Source organism: Crinia signifera, chromosome 9, assembly GCF_055691185.1.
Source record: "Crinia signifera chromosome 9, ASM5569118v1, whole genome shotgun sequence".
In the NCBI taxonomy this organism is placed as follows: Eukaryota; Metazoa; Chordata; class Amphibia; order Anura; family Myobatrachidae; genus Crinia; species Crinia signifera.
The window spans coordinates 19849193-19855602 of record NC_139225.1 but is presented as its reverse complement, the minus strand read 5'-3'; the positions used below and the strand labels follow the sequence as shown (position 1 = coordinate 19855602).

The following is a 6410-nucleotide window of genomic DNA, read 5'->3' as shown; positions in this document are numbered from 1 at the left end:
TTATGTACCTGCACTGTGTGGGCATTTATGTATTTGGTACTGTGGGGGCATTTATGTACTTGGCCGTAATGTGTAAAAAGGGCTGACGTGGTACTTGTTTCCTAGCACGGCCACAATCGCAGGCATCGGGTGTCATTTTTAGTGGTCTGCGACGCGACCGACGCGATGCCCCCGATTTTCCCATTGAAATGCATTGAAAAAAGTCAAAATCGCGTCGGTCGCGTCGTATGCGGCTAAAAAAGGCTTAAATGGTCCAGACGCGATGCCCCCGATTTCCCCTAGGAAGCAATGTTAAATGGCTCAATGTACCCGCGATGGCCCCAATTTCCCATAGGAAACAATGTTAAATGCCTCAATTTCACCAAATCATCATAGGGAACAATGGTAAATGGGCCAGAAACCCCCCAAAACACCCCAGAACAGTGAAATGTCCCCCCAAAAGTAGTTTACGCCACCCCACGATCAACGCGAACCGGCGGTACGCGTCCTCCGACCTTTTCATACCCCCACTATCCACGTCGGCGTGGAGTTGAGAATAGAATAGTGTGGCGAGCGCAGCGAGCCACCGAGCCCGAATCGTGGTGAGGGTACGCGGATACCTTCACAGGTTAACGCGTCCCCTCGCGGGGCTCGCTGCGCTCGCCACACTGTTCTATTCTCAACTCCACGCCGACGTGGATAGTGGGGGTATGAAAAGGTCGGAGGACGCGTACCGCCGCCGCTCGCCACGCTTCGGGTTCGCGTTGATCGTGGGGTGGCGTAAAATACTTTTGGGGGGACATTTCACTGGTCAGGGGTGTTTTGGGGGGTTTCTGGCCCATTTACCATTGTTCCCTATGATGATTTGGGTAAATTGAGGCATTTAACATTGTTTCCTATGGGGAAATCGCGGGCATCGCGTCGGTACCATCGCACCCGATTTTTTAGTGCATGCGATGGCCGCGATGCCCCCGATTTTTCCTCACGATGTCCACGATCATGATCGTTGTGGCCGTGCTAGGAAACAAGTACCGCTGACGTAATTTGAATATTGGAGACAACTGTGCTGCGTATTATAAATTGGTATTATTTTGTGGCCACGCCCCTTCCCATGAAGCCACTCCCCTATATTTTTGGTTTAAGCACCCACCAGCAAAAATATAAATCGGCACCTGTGCATTGGGTGGACTACTGAAGGTCGACAGGGCTTTGGCCGACACCTGAAATAAGTTGACATTGCTAAGGTCAACAGGTTTGTAAGGTCGACACAAGCATTAGGTCGACAATTGTAAGGTTGCCGGTCGAAATGTCGATATGAGATTTTCACGTTTTTTGTCCTGAATGTCAACATAGTCGACATGGACACCGTCTAAGTGTACCATGTTCCATCTCATGGCTCGATGCACTCGGCACACTGTTTTATTCTCAAACCGTGCCGTAGTGGATGGTAGTGCATGAAATACTGCCTGTCGGCACATGTCGGCGCAAAATTATGTGAAAAACTCATTTCCACCTTTTGACTAAGGTCGAAATGAGTCAACCTACAGTATTTCAGGTTTACTCTCAATCTCCATTCAGGCTCAGCCCAAAGAAGCTGATGTGTCGACATTTGGGACAAAAAAACTTGAAAAACCTCATGTCGACCTTCCCCATGTCAACCTAATGCTTGTGTTGACCTAATGACTCAGTCGACCTAACACATGTCGACCTTCAGTCATGTCGACCTTCATGCATGTCGACCTAGTGGCTGTCTATCCAATAATCCCATTCCGTAATGAGAGATGATTTTTGCAGTTCCTAGACAAATCGCTTGTAATCTACTTCGGAGGGTAGAACGTCAAACTTTTTTCCAGAACCCGGGCAAGGTAACGGTGACTTTTGCGATGAACATGCACTTCTGATGGTATTTAGACCAGGGAGCGCCCGACTTATTGATAGCAACAGGAATGGGCCGTATATAGTAGAACGGTTACAGGCCGGGAAGTACTGGGAGCCGCTTCACAAGTCTCACACAAAACAGCTCCGTAAAGTCAGATAGAATTAGAGCCGGTTTGTGTGGGAGAGTTATTATAATCGTCAATGTTTAAATGAACGAATAAGTCCAAAATTAGCCCAGATTCATAATAAAGAAACCTTAAAAAAATATATATATTTTGAACCTTAGAAAAGCGAAACATACTTTGATTTGCCACAATAGACCATGTCCTGTACATGTTATTTTTGTATTCCCAGTTAAATGTATGTTATACCCCTTTCACACTGCACTTGTTAAACGGTATATTGCCGTTTTCTTTCCCATTTTAAAACGTTTAAGGCTGCAGTGGGAAAGCGCCAGAGTTCATTTACCGGTTAAAGATAACCAGTATTTCAAAAAGTTTAAAAAGCAGAGTCCTACACGTTTCAGAGCCGTTTTTTATGCAGTGAGAATGGCTCTGAAACGGTATTTAGTAAAAACAACAGATTACAGACCTGTGATAGGCTGCCCCTGCATTCTGCCTTGAAACGTGTTCAGGGGATCAAACGGGTTGACTGATGTGAATGGTACTTAAATGGTATTAAAACGGTAATCTACTGCAGTGTGAAGGCTCGGACCCGTTTTAAATACCGTTTCAAAATACCGTTTTTTTTTTAAATGTTTTGGCAGTGTAAACGCGGTATTATGCACATCGAGATGCTAGTTAGACACACAAACAGCTTTTGCTGATTCAAATAATATATAGCATTGCCTGTATTCTGTATGCACTTGTGACTATATTTGCTTAATAAATGTCGCACGAGCAGCAGCCATTGTTGGCAGAACCGGTCAGTCCTGCTAAAGCGTAAGAAATGCATTCAGTAGGCTTCAGCCATGTCAGCCAAACTCCGGAACACTTCCCAATTCATATCGTGGTCAATCGGACAGCATTGTATCCTCCAGAGAAAGCTACTGATGGGAATGGGGGATATATGTCACATATACGGGGGATATCTACACAGGTGCCTCCGGTGGACATATGGTTGGGCTGTGTGTCACTAGGTTGACCGAATTAAGGTCGACATACATTGGGTCGACCACTGACAGTTGACAGGCCACATGAAAAAAGGTCAACATGCCTATTGTCGTCAGGGTCAAAAAGTCGGCATTGGGAAGGTCGAAAGTAAAAAGGTCGACATGGGTTTTTACCATTTTTATGTCTTAAATGTTGACACAGTCGACGTGGACATAGAAAAAGTGCACTGCGCTCTCCATGCTTCGTGTATGGGGCCTCGCTGCGCCCTCCATGCCCTAGTGGAGGGTAGGGCATGAAATACCGCCTGTCGGCACATGTCGGCTTAATTATTCTTTTAATTATTCTTTGAGAAATTATTATTATTGTTGTTGTTATTATTGTTGTTTGTTGTTATTATTGTTGTTTGTTGTTGCTGTTATCATCCATTGGATACAAGCCAAGTTCTAATACTGTACTGTGTGTCATTGCTGAGCAGGATGTGGTCAGTGATACAAAGCAGAAACAATGTTGCAGCCTAATAGCAACCATATTACTGGTCACATCCTCCTAGCAGCAGCTGCACAGGGATTCCCCCTTCTTGGTTCCCTGTTGTGTTATGTTGTGTTTCTATCTAAACAGCGTCTGCAGGGGTCTGATACATATGACAGGTCCACCCAGCAGCGCCCCCACCCGGTTCTTCTGTTTCTCTATTGTCCTCAGCCAGCAGGATGTAATACCGCCAGTCACCATGGCGTGGCACTGCGGTACACTCTGGATGAATCACCGGGGTGGTGGCTGGGGAGGGGGGGATTAAGAACCTTCCTGCAGGGCTGCTGCAGCCCAGATCTCTCTGTTTCTCTTCTGCATTCTGCTCCTAGTCGCTGAGAAGAAGAGGAGGAGAATCCCATCAGGTAAGTGCAGTAATCCCTGCTGCTGTGCTTTCTGCAGCAGCAGCAGCACCAGGGCTGTAATCTCTCCCTCTCTCTATGTACCCTCTCCTGAGCCTGGTGGGGGGGTCAAATTTTAATCACTGCTGCATCCAGGGAGGGAGGTATCAAATCTCACAGCGCAGCATCCTCCACCTGCATCGCTTGCACTAATATCACAAAACTGTGTCAGGGCATGCTGGGATGTGTAGTTCCACAGGTTGCTAATATAATGCCTTGGGTACCTAGAGATGTGCATGCAGTAATATAACGCATACCTAGAGGGGTGGGAGTGCATGCACTAATATACTGTATTGCATAACCAGGGGGTGGGGGGTGCATGTACAGTATACCCCCCCCCCCCCCCCCCCCACATGTGCTTCCTGGTTATTAATATCACCGACCTCATGAAAGATTAACTCTACAATAACTCTAGAAAACTTTGTATCAACTAAACTTGCTCCATATATAGGCATGAAGCTGGCTGCTGGCGTGTGATGCCCAGGAGCTGATAACACGCCACTTCTTACATATGTGTGTATGTGTGTGTGCGTGTGCCACATAAATCCAGGGACAGCGGCAAGTTTTTGGCTTGAGAACAACACCAAGAGTCAGAGACATCACCCGTGGCTGCCGGCACACTGCTAGTAATCACAGCGGCCTGGGGCTATGTGTCATCACTTCTGCAGAAATCATTAAGGGATTAATGTGTCTCCAAGCAGTTCTGCAGCAGCTGCGGCAGCGGCTGCAGGAGTCTGGGGGGGAGGGGAGAGAGATTTAATACAGCATCATGGCCCCGTCCCTGCTCTATGTTCCCTTATTCCGTGAGCATTGTCTAGTTTTGTATTCTTTGTATTATGTGACGTTCCCTCGGGGTGAGATTTACTGACAATAGCGTTCCCAACTAAGGTCCCGTATTCTGGTTACAGGTGTGGTATAGCCATACGCATTAACCTAGAAAATCAGGTCCCCCTTCCGGCCCCCCGAAAGGGTGGCCAAGCCTCCCACATTTAGCAGGGCCCCCGCATCAGCCCCGCACCCCCTCCCTCTGTTGGTCAAATACCAATATTTGCAGATCTTTGGTGAGGGGGTGGGACTAGAATGATGCAAATTGCGACATTTAGTACCACCCCCTCCCCAAAGAGCCTGAAATCAGGGCATTTAAATGAAAGGGGGTGAGACTTAATGATGGCAAGCCCCACCCCCACCCCTGGAGAAGCTGCTCCTCTCGGGGCTTCTGCTGGAGAGGAGAAATTGTAGGTAGGCAGCTATGGGTATAGCTCACAGACAGTGTCTAGGTAGAAAGTCAACTGGTTGGCAGCAAAACGTCAACATACACCAGGTCGACATTGTTAAAAGTTCAAAGTGCACTAGATTGACGGTGTCAAAAGGTCGACACAAGCAATAGGTCTATCAATGGATATGTCAAAATGAGTGTTTCATGTTTTTTTTTGTCAACGTCGACGCCTGAGCACCTGGGTCCCCCAATTAGTGTCTGACTCTCTTCCCAGTCGGAGTCCATGTGGGGAGGTAAAGCACATAAAGACCAAACAAATATTGTCAAAAATCGCGAAAAACAAATTGTCGACATTTTATGCGCCAACAATTGTCATGTCGTCATTTTGCATATGTTGACCTTTTTTAATTGTCGACCTAGTGCATGTCAATCTTGTGGTGTTGACGACCCACAGTGTTTGTGAGCCCTCTGGATATCGCTTTCATCAACCCCCAGCCCTGCGTCCGCTAGGGCACCCCATCACTATTATGGCCACATACAGCTGCACCCAGCTGCCAGGTGCAGGAGATCCCGTCTATGATGCCATCCACTGGCCATACGCTGGCTCCCAGTTAAAACCGTTTGATGGACATACTGTAGAGAAGTGATTGGTTACCCATAGCAACATCCCATGTGAACTAGAACTCCCACCTTTGATCTGTGCACCTATCAGATGACTCCGCACCACCAATTCCAGGCCCCAGACAGTCAGAAGTGGGGATATCCATCATGCATTTATGATTTCCACTCATCGATGGTTTATGTAAAATATATATATATATATATATATATATATATATCTGCCATGGATGTAAAAGAACCAGATAGTTTCCCTCCATTGATTGCACAGAATAAATATAATTTTTTTATTAGTTTTTTGCAAGGTGCCAAGACACAGCACAGCTCCGCCCCTAACACCCATGAAGCCCCACCCCCAGGCTGTAATTGGCCTGTGGACTATTCACTGAAAGAATAGGGAACAATGGTCTTCCATAACATAGTTGTTGACCATCGATGGACTCACAGTCTCGATGACAACCATCAATGACGAGCCCACATATGGTCATCCTTAGTCAAAAGGTGGGGCCTTACCATCACCATATCCAGTTCTCAGACAGTCAGAAGGTGGGCTAGGCTGTGTAGGCCCCACCACCACATCCAGGCCTCAGACAGTCAGAAGGTGGGATAGGCTGTGTAGGCCCCACCACCATATCCAGGCCTCAGACAGTCAGAAGGTGGAATAGACTGTGTAAGCCCCAC

The 6410-nt window shown here is 47.1% G+C and overlaps 1 protein-coding gene across 2 annotated transcripts in view; it reads left to right on the top strand.

Annotated features, from left to right (window-relative positions):
- The first annotated feature begins 3705 nt into the window (after window positions 1–3705).
- GSN (gelsolin) overlaps window positions 3706–6410 on the top strand; it is a 38095-nt gene continuing 35390 nt past the window's right edge. The window contains exon 1 of one of the 2 annotated variants that reach the window (XM_083161326.1): window positions 3706–3859. The gene's annotated coding sequence lies outside the window, so the exon portion shown is untranslated. The remainder of the gene's footprint in view (window positions 3860–6410) is intronic. The other variant, XM_083161324.1, reaches the window with a different exon arrangement.